Below are 21378 nucleotides of genomic sequence, written 5' to 3' on the forward strand. Positions count from 1 at the left end.
TTTTGTTGCTTTGTATGTCCTTCCCCCACGATATAACTCCTGTTTTCACTGTATTTTATGTTGGTATAATTTGTGGAGGGGAAGGGGAAAAAAATCGTTTAAGAAGGAATAGAGTTGGACCCATTGTAACAATGAGATTTACAAGATGTTATGTCGAAAAACGAACTTTAAAACGTTTGCAAGGAGGGGAATAACGGGGAGGGGCAGAAGGGGTGAGATGGCAAGGGATAGAAAGGGGAAACAAAGGAGGAGGCAACAATGTTAGATAAGAAATGTACTCATTATCTTGCCCATGTAATTGTAACTCCTCTGTATGGTATTTTCAGAATAATAAAAAAAACCCTTCATACCTATTAATGGTATATGAATTCTATGTGCTTAGAAGGGTCTTTTTATATTCACAGCCGTCTTTGGCATACACAGACAGATCATGGGTTATATGAAGATAATAAATTTCCAGATGCTTGCCAGGAGGAGTAAAACCTATAGTTACTTTTTTTCCCAGAGGCTTCCCTGTTCATGAAAGAAATATGCTACTTGATGCAGGAATTCACAAAACTACATTACTAGGAAGAACTTAAACAATCATCCAACATTACAGAGTTGAGGGAGATGAATTGATCTCCTGAATAATTTACTTTTGGGTCAAATAAAAGCAGGCTGCCATGAAGAGAGTAGACTTTAGAGAAACATGATGAGTTGTATGTAAATAGTTGCTTTGCTAATTTTCTTAATTTGTGAACTAATACAGGGAAATAAAGTACAGCAAGGTAAAAAAAAATAAAGAACTCTGCATTGAAATACTCATTTGTGTGTGTACACACACGTGCATGTTCATGTGCTCATGCATGCATTCATCATTCCTGCTCTAAGCATCTGTGCCCCAGGATAGTGGTCTACCACTTGAGCCACTGCTGCACTTCTGGTTTTTTGGAGATAATCACATGTTTTTTCATGATTGGACTGGCTTTGAACAGTGGTCTACAGATATCGGCCTCCCGAGTAGCTAGCTAAGCTAATTCACCCTCTGAGTAGCTAGTTAAAATTCTGTTTGTCCTCTATGCTTCACTGCTTTTTTATCCTTTTCCTGAGGTAATCACAAGCCTGTCATCTATGTGTCTAATTGCTTTAAAAATACTGTTACTGCTTGGCACCAGGGGCTCCAATCTATACTCTTAACTACTTAGGAGGCTTGAGAACAAAAAGCAGGACAAATTTTAGGGGAGTTCCTTCCCAATCTATACCTGGGTGCATTGGATCATTTCCACCATCCTGCACTATCTAGAGACTAAAATTGGAAGGACTGCAGGATCCAGGAAACTAGACAAGTTGGTGTGCAACTCGGATGCCATTGATGCATCAGGTGCATGTCCTTGTGGAAAGGGAACCCCTATCCTAAAATTAACCACTGATATAATGCAAGCCTAGTATTATTGTTCTTGTTAGGCTGGAATTATATCAGTGGTTAATTTTAGGATAGGGGTTCCCTTTCCACAAGAACAAGTTGAAATCCTCACAATTTTCCAAAACCAAAATAAGTACATACATTAACATCCCAAAACTTAGTACAATCTGTTCTTTGCTCCAATATCATCTTTATCTAATTATCATATGATGTGACAGAATAGCTTCTTCATTAAACTTATGATATATTTTAAAAGACCTAAAAAATTCTTTCTCACTTATTAAGTGCAAACGAATGGCATATTGCCTCATTCTTACATATTTGACTGCCACTAAAAATCCATTCAATGATTATTATAGTAATATATTCTGATTTATTACTTTATTTGTAAAAGATTTTAAACATTTTGCTTTTGTGCTGACGTTTAAGTATTTAAATAGTATCATCAAAATATATTCCTTGGTTACTTGGGGCAGTTTTTTATAAAGTTTTTAACTAATGGCTTCTAAGAATTCTTAATTGCTATATTATCTGTTTTATTTTTAATTTCAATATAATTTTATTTAAAGGTAATGTACAGAGGGGTTACTGGTACATAATTAAGGTAATGAGTACATTTCTTTTGGAAGGAATATTGTTATCTCCTCCATCGATTTTTTTGGACACTCAATTACTGATGCTTTTGCTGTTGGTATTGTTCAAATGTACTTTTGCTTTCTTTGTTCATACTTTTTTATTATAAAATTGATATAAAAAGGGCTTACAGTTACTTAAGTCAACTAAAAGGTACACTTCATTTTATTTTCTATATTTCAAATTTTGGTCTTAATTAATTATTTTCTTGTTTTTTAAGATAATTCTTTTTTCAGAGTTGTAGGATTAGTTCATTTAATTTTGCATGATTTTTACACATGTAAATTATTCACATATATGTTACTTTTAAAACATTTAACATGTGAATATTTAATATTATTTTCTTAATTATTATATGGTTGGTGAATTTACATAAATTGGTTTTATTATAGTTCTAAACATATTTTTCCAGGTAACAAATAATTACTGTGTTTTCAAGAATCACATACTATATTAAGAAAGGCTTCATTTCCTGGTCACTTTTTTGTAAATATTTGTACTTGAATTAAAAAAAAAAAGTTTGAGCTGGGCATGGTGATTTGGGTCTTCCATTTTCTACCTATGGTAGGAACTGTGAATAGGGTTTCTAATTCGGGAGAGCCTGAGAAACTATGAGACTTTATCATAAAAATATCCAGAGTGAAATGATTTGAGATATAGCCACCCATAGCGAGATATAGAGCACCTGCTTATCATATTCTAAATCTTGAGACTTAAACACCAGTAACATTAATCTTTTGTCAAAATTAAAGGATACATGTTTCAAAATGTTTATTATTTAAAACTTATTTACAAAGGTTCTCATATCTTCTATTTCTTAATTTTCCATTTACTTAATCTACAAGAATCCAAGTATATTGTGATTATTTGATTTCTACTAAATGTTTAAATAGTATGAGCAATATTATGATTTCATATGTTAATCAATTTTTAATATTTGTGATATTTCCTCTATTTAATATTATAATATCAATATTCCAAATGTGTGTATGTGGTATGTGTGTGTATGTGTGTGTGTGTGTGTGTGTGTGTGTGTGTTTATATGGTTTTTGTGTGTGTGTGCTTTGTGTGTACCTTTGTAATGCTTGGGAGATCACACCATTATTTCACATATGTTAGGTCAAGATTTTACCACTGAACTATACTGTGTAGTTATAATGTAAATAATGTTTTAAATTATGACTTTAAAATTTTCATTCCTAGTATGTTTTTTCAAAATTGTATATGATTAAATGTGATACATTTTCTATCCACGTTAGCAATTTGTATTGTTATTTCCACTGATTTTTCACTTCCAAATTCTTGTGTTTGTTATTGATAAAGGTTTTACTTTGCTTCTTTTCTCTCTTCATTCTTTTTGCCTTTAGAGTTTAGCTATTGTTTCCTTTATTTCTTTGGAAATTAATTATCATATTGCTATTACAATTTATTTACATTGTAAGAGGTCTATATAATGCTTTAGTTTCTATTTTATTTTTCCTATCTTCTCTTACTCTCAGTCCACACTATTAGGTGGATTAAAAAGAACTTGATTAAGGACCCTTTGATTATTTTCCTCCTTCTCTTCTCTGAAGTCTTTCTGTTTTTGAAACACAATAACAATGACATACAGCTCCTAGGTGGTCCATCATTCTATCCCCTTTCACTCTTCTCTGTAGTCGTTATCATTCAACTTTATTATTCTATAGTGTTATCTAAATCTTAACTCATTCCTAAATTAATTTTAGTTGTTTGAAGCATTCTCTAAAGACGTTTTTCACTATATAATATCTGGGGTCTTGTGTTTTCACAAGGTGCAAATATGAGTGACTATCAAAAATCTAGATATCTATAGAATGTTGGTCCACCTGCTCAATAAACTTGTATGTAAATTCAAGGAATACAGGTCAATCAGAACAATCTTGTAAAATGGTGTAGCTTGAGCACTCTAACTAGATTTGAATCTTATTACCATGTTTATTAGTGAAAGAACCGACACATAGAAGAATGTAACAGATTTATCAAAAATAAATTCTTAGTTTTATTGTCAATAGATTTGAAAAGGATGCCATGACTTAATGAAATAAAAATAGAATATTAAATGGGTATATTGGCACTACTGCCTCTCTAGTTTTAAAGAATGATCTTAGACTACTACCTCAAACCTTATACAAAAATTTTTAAATGAAAAATGATTATCAAACTAAATGTGAGTTGTAAAATCTTACAAAACATACATGTAAAAATTCATGACCATGGATCAGTAACGGTTTCCAAAAATTTGACATGGAAAGCATTAGTGGCTAAAGAAAAGCAAGAATTAACTAATATCAACTGATGATCTTTCTTAATTCTATGAAAGTAGTGAAAACATATCCAACAGATAGAGGGCACATATTTGTTAATGCTACAATGTTAATGCTACAGTGATCCTGAATCTTAAGTACTATTATATCTTCTAATTCTGTATAAATTTTTCCCGAACAGGGTATTTCTATAAAGAACATATGTAAATTAATAGTCAATAGGAGGAGCATATGAATTAAACTCCTCTTTAGTATCTAAGAAATAAGAAAAAGAAAATTCAGTAGTATGACCAAAATATAAAAAGATGACACAAAATATAGTAATGCATTTGTGGAGAAATTGATATACTTCGCATAGTAGAATGATTTGTGTAATACTGCAGTCATTTTATTAAGCAATTTTTCAAGTCTTCAAAAGGTCAAAGAGAATTGTATATGTTCTAGCAATTACACTTCTATGTATGTATTAAAGAGAAGTAAAAAACTTGTATGGATCGGGAATGTAGTTCATTGACTGTGCACTTGGACAGTATGAGTGAGAACCTGAAATAATTCCTCAAAACAAATTTTGAAAAGACACCCTATAGAAGATGTATGCGCGACAAATTCTTGTAACTCAATTTTATATCTATTTTAATATCTGTTCTAAAATTTATAGCATTTCTATTTGAAGAAATCCAAGTTTGTGAAAATTAGGCTTGGAATATCTATGAGTGTACAATTCACTTCCAAAGCACTAAAATGTATACAATGAAAGGAGATAATATATTGTATGTGAATTTCATGTCAGCAAAAAAATAAAACTATAGTTAAAATTTCTTCCTACAAAATGCAAAATACCTAATGTTTTTGGTGTTGGCTAAAAATTCTTTGTAAACTGCAGTTTCTAAAACAAAGATGTGATTTCTGTTTATTTTGAGTTTTTTTGTCTGTTTTTATACTTTATGCAGAGATAACCCAATCAAAAAATGTATGTGATAACTGGAATATCTAGGAATTATACATCACTTATACGTAATTGATAACCTTTTCTGGAAGAAACTTTTAGCAAATGATAGAAAACACAAATCTATGCATCTGCATTTTTTGATAGCCATAAGTTACTTGCTCAATCCAATTGCTTTTCTCTACTTTGCTAGAAAAAAAGTATTCTCAGGATAAGAGCCAATAACGTGAAAAGAAATAAAACATGCAATCATCTTGATTTATTTGTGACAAAAACAAATGAAATAAAACAATTCCACTTAAGCGACTCCATTATTAGTATCTATGAAGATGATCCTGAATGCCAACATCCATTGAATTTTTGAAATTTTAATTTCTACGAACATATGAAAATTAGAATAAGAAAACAAATATAGTTTTAGAGAAAACCAGCCTTGGAATAATTTTCCTAATTGTTTTGAAATTACAAAAGAATACCATTAAAATTATCCTTTCCTATGGAAATCATTTAAAAACGTTTATCACTTATTATAATTCAAATACCAAGCAAGAGTAATTTTACAGAATAATTACAAATATTTTATTACTAATGTAAAATAGAATAAAAGACAGTCCCAATATATTATCATTATTCTTAATTTTAATCATTTCCTAAATATCTTAAACAATCTAAATAGTCATGTCTTTAACATAGACGTAAATATTCTATACTTTTTACCTAACATTTTCCATGGGCATGTATTCATGTTTCTAAGAAATGTTTACAGCAGGTAAAAGATGCTTCTGTGAAATTAATGTGATATATTTTGTTGTTTTTCTAGATGTTGTTTGCAAGGTTATGCATTGTCCCTAAGCCATTTTGTGTTCAAAACCAGCACTCTACAACTTGAGATATAGAGCTAATTCCTGGTTTTAGTGGTTAATTGGAGAATCTAACAAGTACTTTTCTGTCTGGGCTAGTTTCAAAAACAATTCTAAGACCTCATTACCCAGAATAGCTCGAATTATAGGTGTGAGTCACTGGCACTTGGTTTAATGTATTTTTTAATTTTAATTATGTTTCAAGATTTTTGTTTCATTATAATGTATATCGTTCTACACATAAATTTAGATATATGTATATATTTCTGATGACAATCTCTAAAAATGTATGTCTTTCTACACATAATATATATATATATATATATATACAAATACATTTCTGAAGACAGACTCTTTCTAAAACTTCTTATGCTACTATTTTTTTACCTTTTTATTTCAAAGATATACAGTATGTTTTTCCAAAAGTTTCCTAGCATAAAATATCTAATATTTCAATAGAATATAGCGTTTATTACTTTTAAGGGAATTTTAGATATACACATGATATTGTAGTATATTACTTGAAATAATTCTGTTCAAACTCTTAAATATTTGTGTGTAGTGGTGAGGAGAGAGGAAGTTAATTCATACCTGTTAGGAAATTGCAATACCTCAAAAATCTATTCTATAATATGTTATAAGCACATAGCCAAGCTACCTGTTATAGTTTAGTTTTTTTGTTTCTTTGTTCAAAATTTTAATATGGATGCATGCACAGTGGTAACATTAAAATTATTAATCAAAAGACAAAATGAATAATCGCAAAATCATAGATGCATATCAGAGTTTCAATAGTTACCACTTATGATTCTAATAAAAATTTTGATGAGGATAATGATGATCACAGAGTACCCTGATAATGACAATATTGTGATTGAAAAGGAAAAAACTTTACAAATTTTTGAAGCTATATTTCCCATATTAAATATATAGTAAAAAATAGCGTTGCATTACATACAATAAGAATAACAAGAAGAGAGTTTCAATATCAAGAAATACTATCACATAAATGGGTAGAGACAGTAAAAACCCTAATGTTATTCCTGAAGTCTCTCTAATGTATACACGCTTTTCTTGGTGGTATTATTTTCTTATAAATAAAATTATTTATTTCCACATTTTGATGGACTAAGGTATAGTTTTCTGCTTAGTGTGATTAGTTCAAAAACATTCTCCTATAGATACTATTCAATAACCAATGTTTCCAATGATATATTAAGGGTATGTTCTTCAATACATCTGAAAAAACATGACACTATTTATTTTTACATAGTACCACTTACATATCTGTAGTTACCTTAAAATGACATAGACCTTAGAGCCAGGAGGTAAAATTTATTTTTATTTCTGCAGGAAACAATTTGTGACTTTATACCAACAAACTGAATTTGAGTCTTTCCTTATTTGTAAGGTAAGGTGGAAAATGTAAGGACTCTTCACTTTTCTTTTTTCCTGCTCTAGAAGTCAACCCATATATTCATTATTTCTGGTAGATTACATCCATTTATAGATGAGAAATGTAAGGCCAACAGTCAATGTAGTGAGTAAATAATGATACTAGAATTTGTGTCTGAGTTCTTCACTCTGTGTGCTTACAGAGAGAGTAATTTGGTGATGGAGGGGACCAATATGAAAAGACTATGGGGAAAAAGCATACTTTGGATATGGTTGTTTTAGGCATAGGTGACAGTGTTGAGTAAATGAAACAGGCTGGTGTCAGGGGCATAAAAAGTAGTATATAGAAATCATTTGAGTGGGGGCTGGGAAGGTGGCTCAGTAGTAAAGCGCTTGCCTTGCATGCATGAGGCCCTGGATTCGATTTCTCAGCACCACATAAGCAGAGAAAAAAGCCAGAAGTGGTGCTGTGGCTCAAGTGGTAAGAGTGCTAGTCTTGAGCTGAAGAACTTAGGGACAGCGCCCAGGCCCAGAGGTCAGGCCCCACGAATGCACCCACCCAAAAAATAGAAATCATTTCAGTGACAGAAACTGAGAAAATCTGTATCATTCATCTTATCTAATGGGAGGGACTAGAAGGGTAAGAAGAAATCTAATGTGCTTCCACACGTTTGGCTGGCAACTCTGTTAGTGATACTCTTAGTTATAAGGACCACAGGTGGAAATGATGGATTTAAGGGAAAAAAATCTGATAGTTCTAAAGTTTAGTTGCAAAGATGGGTCTGTTTAACATCATCAAAATATCCACGACCATGAATATGACAAAGAATAATAAAATTGGGGGCATTATTGAAAGGAAAAGGAAAAGGAAAGTTCTGACACAGGTGTGAGCAATGTGGGCAACACTGTAGACAAGATTGGAAGAAAGAGATAAATAAGGAAATAAAAAAGTAACAAACACAGATTTACAAAAGTAAAGGAAGGAATTTGCAAGAAGATATAGAAAGAAATATGCTGTTTGGATTTGAAAAGTAAAAGGACATAGACAAGTTCAATAAGATCATTGTTTTGGTGAAAGTCATATTGATAAAATTTTGGGATATGAATATGAAGCCATAAAATTCTGGATCCATAAATTCAACAGATCCTGTTGATTTTAAATGTTTAGAACCAATGCTTTTATTCTGAACTTAGAAAAATTATACAGATATAACTGTCATGCACTTTACTCATAGGTATTGTGTGAACATTTTTGAAGACTTTGTTTATTCAGGAGATTGTAGATTGAACTACAGCACAGACAAGCCTAATTTGTCCTACAGTTCCAATGTGTGGCCCATGTATCCACATCAGTTTTGGATTTTATTGAAATATTTTTAGATATGTTTGGATGTCTTATCAGCCTATTCGTTATAAATGTAAGCCAAGTAACACTAAGTATTAGGTTGAACAAACAGCATTACTAATGTGACTGAAGACTCCTCGAATTGATTCTTCTTTAGAATAGAAAATGCCTCAATAGTCATTGACACATCATAACTGCCATATGCTCCATTTAACTCTAGTTCTTGTTAGGAATATCTTCATGGTGAAATAACCCTGTCAATCATCCTGCCACAAATTCTTATATGTAGGGAATGCTTTTATAAACTTCAAGCTTTTATTGAATTGGAGAGTTCAGACTTTACCCTCACCAGTACGACTGAATGCCTAAAAAGGTAAGACATTTTGCTGTAATGCCTTCCTTTCATTTTCTCATACCCATTGGCAAGTAGGGAAGGATTCACCTACAATGCTGACTTGTACTAACACAACATCTTGGATCTAGTGTTAATTCGGATACTTACTAATTAGCTTTAGATTTTGTGGCTATTTATATTTCTCATGGGAAACATAATGAGCCCCATGGAAATTGACCTAAGGAGATTTTCAATTCTAATATCAGTTTTTCTCAAAATGCTTTAAATTCTACATTCTCTAATGTGGGCATAGGGTTACACTGTGGAACTTTTCTCCTCAAAGAGTGAGTACTACCCTATTGCTTAATATGGACAAAGTACTTTCATACATAGACTGGTCTTGTGCAAACAAGAAGTGGTAGTTGAACAATGTTCTTAGCAGTTTGTATAGATGAAATGGAAAGAGAGCAACTATGAACTCAAAAGGAATGTGCAAAAAAGCGAAAGGCACAAAGTAGAATGTGCCAAGGAAATGCTGAATTATAATTTCAAATTATGTGCTCAGGTGTGAGGGTGTGTTCAAAGTACAGCTTAAGAAAATGTAGTTGGGTATCTTGGGGAAAAACTGCTTTAAAATCTTCGGGGATAATTGTACAAGTAGAAGCCCCTAACTCTGACTCTAATCAGCCACATCATCATCAACTTAGGGACTATTTTCCAAGTGCAAAGTGAGAAAAAGAGGGCTCATCACAGTTAGTGTTCAGGTTGAAGTAATGGAAATAACATAATTTTTCTTATAAGACTTCACTTATTTTGGTGGGTTAAAGTAGGAAAAACCCAAGTAAATTTTTTGCATGTACCTAAATTAAGTGGGACATAGTATATTACTCTCTTTTTAAATGGGAAGTTGTAGATTACGTCTTTTTATACTCTAACTTGGGAAAATGATCTACTCTCAGTCGTTTTCTTTCCCCTCCCCATCTTTTGCCCTAACAATTACATAATTTTTATTTCAAGAGACATACTTGAGCTTGCATTTCTAAATCCTTCAAAATTATCTGAACTAATTCATACTTCTGGAAGCCTCCTATATCTTTCTCAAGGGAATATTTTGTCACTACCATTTTAACCCATATGATATTGGATATCTTCCTGCATAATTCAGTGCAAGATATACATTAGACTCATCCAGATATCTCAACACTTGTACCACCATGAAATCCTATCTTCATAAAAATCATGATTTTAGAATATCTGAGGAGGTGGCATCAGTCATTTTTGAATGACCCTAAGTGATACTTACATGCAATCATGTTTTAAATCAATATGCCTCTCAGGAGATGAACGAATTGACAAAATGTGGTAAATATATCATATGGAAATGGAAAAATCCTACTAAGTAAAATAAACAAGACACAAAGAAAGAGATTCCATGGTTTCCCTAATTTGCACCAAGTAGGAAATATCTAGGATAATCCTAGCAGATGAGGAGAATGGCTTAGTAGCTATGTATAAGATGATGATGAACAAAATGAACTCCTACATATGGAAAAAAAGGTTTTCTTCGTGGTTGTTGTTTTTAATGTACTCTGTGATTCTTTTTTCTTTTGTGTTTTCCCCTATGGTTTGTCCCCTGCTGTATTTGATTTCAGTATCATGTGTTATTGTATATATATTTATCTTAATTAGGGAAGGGAAGAGGAACAACAACATGGTGTGACAAAGGACAAAGTATAAACCAATGTAATAGCAATGCTCACAAGACAACATAATGGAAATTTACATTACAACTTGTGAAGGGTATTGGGGTGAAGGAAAACTGTTAGAAAAGTGAGGTAGTGGATAAAAAGTCCTACATGTTATGTATTCACTATCTTACAATTACGGCAACCTCTTCTATATATCACCATGACAATAAAATTAAATTAAAAAATAACTTACATAAAATATAATTTCACTGTGTTGGTACAGTAAATACCATTCTATTCCCCCTTTCTTTATCAGAGGGTCATCAACTTGAATGTTATCAAACTATACAATATCTTCACAATATATTTGCCTTTATTACCTCACACTAAAGCAGAAAAGTTTAATTCTACGGAAACTCCTAACTTTTAAAACTGAATAATTGTTACGACGACAGAATATACGTATTCTTCAAAATTCAGATGACTACTAACTAATCATTTTCAAATTCTGATCATGCCATGCCAGAGACATTTAAAACAGTATCTGTTTGCATTTTAATTAATTCTGCAATAGATGAAATTTCCAATGTGATGTTACATATGTAAAAGTGAATAGAAAAAATAGCCACATTCTGGTAGAAGATAAAACTATGACCTATCTATAATAATTAATTCCTGAAGAGTAAACATTTGTTCATCAGAATATGCTATTGTTTCTATGACAATCAATCCCAAGTTTTTATCCTAGCCCAACAGTTTGCAACTTGTAAGGCGCACCTTAAAATTGCCTAAATTCACATCATGACTAGCTTATCACTATTGTGAAAAAAATACTACACTTCTGCTGTGATGCCCTCCCAATTGTGCAAAGAACACTACACTAAACTTTTCTGCATGATTTTCCCTCCAGTGGTATTCTTGAGATCAGAACACTTGCAAATAGTATTTATATTATTATTTTATATTAATTTTATTATGTATTATTTTTATCTATCATAGATATTCAGGAGATCAGAATATCTGAATACTAAGATCTGAAGATTATGGATCAAACCCACCTAGGTAGCAAGTTTCCTTAGATTCTTATTTCCAATAAACTCATAAGGAATAGCCAGACACAAGTGGCACTGAAGTTCAAGTGGTAGAGCAGTAGCCATGAGCAAAAACAGGCTCAGGGACAGTGCCCAGACCTAGAGGTCAAGCCCTAGCATAAACTAAACAACAAAAACAAAATATAAACAAGCATTAAACCTAGCTTTTTTCCCTCATTGTATGAGTAATTAAGAGGTACTTAAGGAAATTTCTTCCTGTGTTATGTATAGGTAGAAGAAAAAAGATGTCATACAATTACTCTCTTCATACAATGTTACACCAAAGCCTCAAAAAATTGCTCTTTTTCTAAATTTATATATTAATAGCATCCATTTGTTGGCAACTTTGTCTAGATTATTCAGATTATCATGTTATACATGAACTGTTGGAATTATGTATTAACTAATTTCTAATTATATCTCACTTGAAAGAATATTCTAGGTAATTAGAATGCCAGAATCATTTGTGAATTTCTAAATTAAATCTTCTACTTGAAAACATTTTTGTAGTATCCTAGAGAATATGAAATTACAAACAAAAAGCATTTATTTCAAATCTAAATTCTAATTTAGGCAGGTCTCCAAAGTCCTACATTAGATGAACTTTGCTATTTCTCCAGGCTTAAGCTTTTGTAATCCTTCATCATTTCTTTAGAATCCAACAGAATGGTGCTTACTTTCTCAAATCTTTGATTGGGAATCATGAGCTATTTTGCATCTAGCAATGTTCTGTAATGAAGAGAGCATGTAAAACAGAAGTGAGGATGATATATGAGTTGCATTTCACTAGGAAACTTGACTTATCAAAACATAGTGAAAAAATTAGCCGAAACTTCCAACTGGGTATTCCTTTCTTGTTGTTTGGCTTGTTTTATTGAGACAAATTATACTACCTGGTCCAGGGAAGGTATCTCTATGTAATTCCACTCTCTAATCTCCTATCTTAGTCTGAGTGCTAGAATTCCAGGCTTGTATCACATTGCCCTGCCATAGTTTGTTGGTTTATTTAATCTAGAAACAGGCTAGCAATTCTGAACTTCTCCGATGATCTTATCCACTACACTGACTGCTTTGACTGTTTATGTACAATTTTCAAAGATGTTCTAACATTTGACACAGGATATGAACATTTTCAGAGGCACCTACAGGGTTCTCTGATTCATTCCTCCATGGATCTGATCCCTTTAATAATGATTACTTGACTTTCTTAATATCTCTGGTCCCTATCTTTGTAATATTCTCAAGCTTTTTGGGGGAAAGTTCACTTGAGGACTTTCTAATATTTAAAATTATCACTTGTCTTAGTCTTACTCGGGACATATTTACTGTTATTTTCCAACTTTTTCTACACATTCTGAGAGTTGTTTCATATGTGTGTTTACACATATAAGTGCCTCTGTGTATGTGCATGCTTGCGTGTATGTACACCAAAACCTCAAGCTCTTATTCAGCAGTCTTGCTCCTACCTAGTATTCCATCACTTCAGCCATTCTTACAATGCAGGTTTAGGCTGGTTAATTATAGGTATTGTGGCAAATACTTTTTTTTCCCAGGCTGGATGCAAACTGAACTTCCCAGAATCCTTTACATTCTTAGGTTTTATCTTTCCAGGAGTATCATTTTTTAAACTTGAAACAGTTTTGTGAGTGTAAAGTGTAACCTGTAGCCCAGATTTTTAACTTAAGAATTCATATAAAGATAGATGACCATACACATTACATACATTGAGTGTACACTGCTAGATATGTGATCTTAAGCCGGATGACAGTGGCTCACGCCTATAATCCTAGCTACTCAGGAGGCTGAGATCTGAGGATTGCAATTCAAATCAAGCACAAGTAGGAATGTTTCTAGCACTTATCTCCAATTAACCACCAGAAAACTGGAAGTGGCACTGTGGATCAAGCGGTAGACTGCTAGCCTTAAGGTGAAGAGTAGAGGAAGTGTGCCCAGGCCCAGACTTCAAGCCCCACAAATACCAAAGAAAAAGAAAAGTAAAGAAATAAAAGATATGTGAACTTAGCCACCAGTTCATTGCTAGTATAATTCCTGCTCTCTCCACATGGCTTTCTTTTTCCAGTTAAGTCCATGCTCTTATATATGACTTGCTTTGAAACTAGAATTATTCTTCCTTTCTAGTTTTTACAAATTTGCATGATTATTTGCCATGATTTAAAGATAGAAGAAGAAACAGAGTGGCCTCATCCTTCATGTTCCACTGAGTAGTAATGCTTTCTCTACATCACTCCCATAGATATACATACTAGCCTTGGCTTTATTGTTTCAAATTTGTCTTATTTGCAGAGTCTTCTATACTGTATTGAACAACCATACTTAAACACAGAACTTCTTTTTCTCCTATTATTCATATTGTTTCTCCTACTGTTAACTTATGTACACTTGTGAAAAAATGTACAACACACACATATTTCTGAGAACCTTCTTCTCACTTAAAATTGGTCTTAATTTATAGAGCACTTAGGAAATTTGAACTTAATGTACTCCAGGATAATGGTTTTTCATGTTTTTTATTGTAAAAATGTTGTTCAGAAGGGTTAGAATTATATATGTAAGTTAATTAGTACATAATCTATCAAGAATTGTTACCTCTTCTTTTGTTTTTCCCGTCTTCCCTTTCCTCCTCGCCGCCCCAAACCCCCCTTCCCCTCCCCAAGTTATAAAGTTCATTTTCTACATAGTGTCTTGTAGAACTCATTGTTACAATGGGTCATACTGTACCCTTGTTTCAGCATTTTATTATTTCCCTTCCCCCCCACACACATTAGAAAAAGGCATATGCAAGATGCAGATCACCGACATCAAATACAGTAAAAACAGGGGTTATACCATGGTGGTAGAAAATAGAAGAGAAAAAAAATCACATAGTACCTGTTAGGTAACAATAAAGAAAAATCAAGTTGTGTCCTATCTTGGAGTCCATTTCACTTAACATCATTTTATATGGCTATATGTACATGTACAATGTTTTATAAGTGATTTAAATTCCGTATTTTCTCATGACTAAGTTGTTTCTGAAGCACTTTATCTCATGTACAAAGATGTACTTGTGCTATTTCAATGAAGCCACAAAACGTTCATTTTACCTGGAGCAGCACCATAGATTGTTACTTGAAGTAACTGGAAGGAACTGTTACTGGAAGTGGAAACTGATTCCAAGAGAGGAATTGAACATAGAGCAATGACAAGTTCAACTTAATTTGTGTGCTCGCTTTACTGTACAAGAAAAGAATTCAAAGCTTGAAGGAAACTCTGTCCCTGACTTTTTCGAGTGTGTTTTTTACTCACATAAAACTTGTCTGTAAATTTCTAGTTGAGAGTATTACAAAAGGGAACAATATGTCATTTGAAGGCCAACATAGTAAAAAGGAAATAACGTTGTTTTAAAAGTGTTCTGCTGCAAAGAAACAAAGACATGTAGGTTTAAAGGTAACTTGTGCCTAGATATTTCACTCCTGACATGATTGTCTTGTTGCAGGAGTCAGTTATCCATTACTTTAATCTGGTCCTGAGTTCACCATAGCAATAAGGATTCCAAAAAGCAGGATCCAGTGAGTATGATCAGCAAAAGGAGCCTCTTTTCAAACCAGTGCTTTAAGGATGGTCCAAAATAAATATGTGGACGTTTTTTGCTTGCTTGTTTGTTTAGTTTGTGCTGGTTCTGGGGCTTGAACTCAGAGTCTGGACCCTGTCCCTGAACAGTTGTCCTTCCTGCCCTCCTGCCACCATAGCTAGTACACTACTGCTTGAGCCAAAACTCCACTTCTGGCTTTTTTGGTGTTTAATTAAAGATAAGAGTTTGACAGACTCTTCTGTCTGTTGGCTTTGAGACTGTAATAAATCCAAGTGAGATCAACTGTATGGATTTCTCTTTTGAACCAAGACATGTTAGATGAAGTTTATTATAATGCTAGTATTCGACAAATTTTTAAAAGAAGAGATATGTTCAGCAAAGAAACCATAACTTAACTCAGCAAAAGTAGGTGCACTGAATTATTTTGGAATTATGTTCTCTGCTTGGGAAGATTAGTATTGACTTCGTCGTGCCTTTTGAGGAACTTTTTCTGTTGGTCATGGGGCTTGAACTCTGATCCTGGGCACTGTCCCTCAGCATTTCAGCTCAAGTTGAGGGCTCTACCACTTTAGTTACAGCACCACTTCCAGATTTCTGGTGGTAATTGAAGATAAGATTCTCATGGATTTTCCTGACCAGGCTGGCTTTGAACCACAATCCTCTGGTTTCAACCTCCTGAGTAGCTAGTATTACAAGTGTGAGTCACCAGCACCCAGCTCATATTTGCATTTATGTACACTTAATGACACTATGTTGACAAAGAATGGAAATTTGAATCAAATGGTGTGACATTGCAGCTTTTCAATAAAATGAAGGTAGCAAAAAATATGTCCTCTTTTTCCATGTTCTTACATTAATGACTCATGACCTATGGGACTCTTACATTAGCATCCTCTGTTGTCTGCATATGTGGACTTAGTATGAGAAATTGTTCATAGAGAAATAGAGAAAGACAGATTTGTAGAAAGCAAAGGAGATCAAGTATGAAAGAGCAGCATAGAAGTATATACAACTTATCACACAGAGATTACGAACTAGCCTAAGTTATTTGATTATTTATAATCAAAAATGGTTCTCTAGAACAGTTTATGGTACAACTTAGTTATTATTATCATTTATTCCTTCCATCTGGAGTTATTCCTTCTGTCAAAACTATCAATTAACCTCTGCCTTTTTGGTGCCATAACTTACCAAAAAGATTTTCAAATCTCACTTATACTACCCTTCTGATTGTGATTAGCAGTGGCCACTCAAGAGCCTGGAATCTTTAAATTTCCAGGATTAATCTTCACTGATATCTAAGCACATTCTTGGTATTAATTGCCATGACCTATTAACAAAACGTTTTTTTTTTGTTCAACACAGTATTCTAATATAGGTAAAGTACATGAATTAAGGACTATTGATAGGTATCAGTTGGAAGGAGCAATTATATATTCCAAGTATGGGTTCTTTATTTTGCATTTCCTAGCTAACTGACTCTTTTGACAGTCCTGGGGCTTGAACTCAGGGCCAGGGATCTGTTCTTGAGCTTCTTTTTTTTTTTTATCGAGGCTAGCATTATACCACTTGAGGCAAAACACCACTTCCAGTGTTTCTTTTTCTGTTTATGTGGTTTCATGCATGCTAAGCAATAACTGTTCCATGAAACCACATTCCCAGAGCCCTAAATGACTTTCTTTTTTTATATTCATAAGTTTTTTGTGTGAAAATACAGTACAGAGAGGTTATAATTACATGAGCAAGGTAATGAGTACATTTCTTATCAAACATTTTTGCCTCCTCCTTTGTTTCCCCTTACCATCCCTGCCCTCTGATTCCCCCCCAACCACCGCCAAAGTTGTAAAGTTGTTTTTTCGACATAATGTCTTGTTGCAATAAGAATTTCTTAAGATGACATTACTTTTCCATTCGGTTAATATGTATTACAATTTTGGCCAAGTGGTAGAAAAGGAAGTGAAAAACAGTACTAAGTCCAGTAAGGCTGACATTCCGATCACATCACTAAGGAAGTAGTGTTAAGACCTGCTGGACTCTTAGGGCTGTTGTATGTGATATTATTATGTAAAACACTATTAACTGTCATCCCAGACATCCATAACATTCTGCTTCCACTTTCCAGGTCAAGAACCAAATATGTACGCCTTTTTATTGATTGGGTGTGTTTCTTAGGAAGGAAGAAGGAGGATGAAGTAAGTGATGGTGGAAAAATATGTATATTGGCTCCCTGTCCACATTTTTGCATTTTTAAAAAGTGCTACTGATGAACTCCCACTTACATCTAATTGACTTGCTGTTTGCACAAGATGCAGATAAATAAAGACATTTATTCTGGTGGATAGTCACATATATTAACAAAATCCATTTCTGGAAAAATAAGATACTAGGTAAGAAATTACAAATTTTTGTCTATAAAATGGTTTCTTTTTTTTGGAGAACAAAAGGTAGTATTGAAGTGATTACTCCAACTTTCTTTGAAATTTTATGCTGTTTCAGTATCAAAATGTTCTCTAATTTCTGTAACATCCAAACATAAAAGACATGATTTGAAGATCTCAGTCGTTTTAGAAAATAAGGAACGTAATAGCATCCTTCCTGCAGAGACATGTGATGGCAAGTATGATTGATTGTATTATGGTTCTCTTTTTTTCCCTCTTTATCTCAAGTGTTGCATATCTTGGCATATTACTCTATGTCCTGAATCAGCTTCCTGTAGCTGAGATTTACCTCTACTCTGCAGTGTCAAGATGGGTCATGTGACTTACTTCAGCTTACAAAAGTGAACCAGAAGTGGTGAAAGGCTATTTCTAGGGGAAGATTTCTATCTCATTATCTGTGTCTTTTTCTCCTTAGCTATAAAAATAGCATATTTACAGAGGGAGTCTTCTTTCAACTTATGTGTTGGAAGAGTGTAGCATGTGAAATTGAGGCAAAACTCAAACACAGCCTCATACATATAACACAGGCAGAACTAAGCTAATATTAGAATATATTAAGATGCTAGTTTCTTACCATTCTTTATATATATATATATATATATATATATATATATATATATATATATATAAAATAGCTGGCTATAGCACACCAGAATTCAACAAATCCTAAACAAGAACTAAACAAATTGATAACATTTCCTATTAGACCTGCTGGGACCAGGCAAGGTTGGCACTCCACGTGGCTGGGAAAGGCCTGGGAAAGAGCGAGAGCTGGGAAAGAGAGGAAAGAGAGAGGAAAAAGAGATAAAATAGCAGAGAGAGAGCGTGTCTGGGAAAAGTGGGAAAGAGAGAGAACTAGGAAAGAGAAGGGAGCTAGAACAAAGAGAGGAAAGAGCTAGGAAAGAGCAGAGAGAGCTAGAAAAGAGCAGAAAGAGCAGAGGTTGTGCAGTGAGAGAGCAGAGAGCACAGAGAGCTAGAAAAGAGCAGAGAGAGGGCATCTGGGCCTGAACTGTGGAGAAAGGTATGGCCACATCAAATTCAGATGTGACCTCTTCCAGGTGTCCAAGTTGCCTAGGTAACGCAGGTACTACATAGAGCATTCCAGGAGGCACCAGGCCATTTTGGTACTCAGTGCGGTGGGGAAAGGCCTGGGAAAGAGAGCTGGGAGAGCTGGGAAAGAGAGAGAGAGCTGGGAAAGAGAGAGAGAAGAGCTAGAAAATAACAGAGAGAGAGCAGAGAGAGAGCAGAGAGCAGAAAGAGCTAGAAAAGAGCATAGAGAGCAGAGAAAGCTAGAGCAGAGAGACAGCAGAAAGAGCTAGAAAAGAGCAGAGAGCGATATTACAATTTTTTTATAAATAAGCATTCTCCATGTGATCACTTGTGGGGTTATCTATTTCTATAGATGTGTTTAATCACACTAGAGCACTGGATCTAATATCCACAATCATTATCCAGATCTTGTGATTGAGATGAGGAAGAAAAAAATATCTAGATTTCTCCTTTTCTTTTCCTCTTCTCCTTTTTCTATTGTGGATTCTCATCTTTTCTCCAAATTCTCCTATTAATTAAGGAAGAATGACACATTGTGGATATGAAGCAAAAGGCTTCAAAACCAGAATTTTATTCTTTCAGAAATAGATGAAGTAAATCAGAGTGGCTCAAGGAAGAATAAAAACATGATTTTTTTTCCCTTTCTGGATTTCACCATAGACTCTGAACATGACTCTAAATAGCTAGTGAACCATTTGCCTTGGGTAACTTTTTAAAAACATAGTTTTTTTAAAAAAAGATAACTAAAAAAAATTAAAAATAATTTTAAAATAAATAGTAATTTGTTGTTTGCTTTTGGGAGGCATGAAATAAGACTGCATTAACATTGTGTGAGTTGAGAGGTTTAATTTTATCAGAATCCAAACATAATGAAAATTAGATGATTTTAAGATAAATAGCCTGTAGATACATTTTTACCTTGACATACCCACAGAGACATATTTTTTTTCTTCTTTTCCTCTCCATGATGATTCAACTTCAATAAGCAGTTAATGTAATTCAAATGGATGTGTTTCTTCCCGAAATAGAATAGACCCAAAAAAGTTAGAAAAAGAGAACCAGTATTGGGTAATGCATTTTTAAAAATAGCAGTCAAATAAATATTAACCATAATTCCAAAATAATAACAATCAAATGCTCTTGAAAAGAGAAGATTGTAAGCAGAATATACAAAAAGTGATAGTTCCACAACTACTTCAGGAGCTGCTCTCTGGCATTTAGGATTTCTAGTACATGACAAGGTTTTAATCATGATTAGTTGCTTTCAGGGACTAATTTTTTTCTAGTTATATTTCATTGAAGAAATATGTTGTTCAAAATTAATGAAAGGATAACAGTTTATAGTAGAAAGAATGCTATACACTCATTTTACATAGCAAAATACCTTTCCATAATATCTGTCTTCCCCAAATAACTAATCCCTCAAATGTACATTTGCATTATATGTATATAAGTTTGTAAAATAATCACCTCTCATAATCCAATGAACACAAATATGAAGAATTATCAGATAGGGGAAATATATTCAAATGGGACTTTAAAGTCCCAGGTGTAGTTCGAAAGGACATGATGAGGTTTCAACCATCAGAGACATGTAAAGATGCTACATTAGAAAATAAAGAAAACAACAACAACCCAGATTCTGAATTTCTGGAAAGCAGAACAGCAAGTCAATGCTTTTTCCACTAGAATCATTTGAAAAATATTTTAGCTCTCTAGGTGGCTCGATTTTAATCTAGTGAGACTTCTTTTAAATTTCTGTCCTTTAGAACTGCAAAATGATAAATACGGATTATTCAAGCCAACTAACGTGTAGAAATATTTTACAGCAGATTTAGATTAGTAAACTAATTCAACTACAGCCTTTTCCTGATGCAACTACAGGGACACCACATTTCTTAGTTTTTGAGAATATGAGAAAATGTTGCCACTGGCTTTGTACACATGTATGATGTGAATACTACTTACGGGCCTTACATAAAGAAAACTTGAAATTCTAAATAATATTTAAATAAGAGATTTCCTATCTTTATTTTCACATTTGGGGATCACTAAATACCAAAATTATGTAGAAGGCTAGGGTAAGAATATGGAAATGAAATCTGTCTCCTAACATTATAAAGATAATTTATGTCATTTTGAGTTACAGTTTTTAAAGTAATAAAAAAATAAGGTAAAACAGATACAAAAACTCAATTTTCTATCCCTCCTAACTTTCCAACAGCAATTAGAGAATCCAGTAAATGTACAGCCATCCCAGGATGGTATAGGATGGTATAGGATCACTAGATGGTCAAAAAGAAGATAACAAAAATG

This window comes from Dipodomys spectabilis, unplaced genomic scaffold (genome assembly GCF_019054845.1).
Source record: "Dipodomys spectabilis isolate Male_0828 unplaced genomic scaffold, ASM1905484v1 ptg000362l, whole genome shotgun sequence".
In the NCBI taxonomy this organism is placed as follows: Eukaryota; Metazoa; Chordata; class Mammalia; order Rodentia; family Heteromyidae; genus Dipodomys; species Dipodomys spectabilis.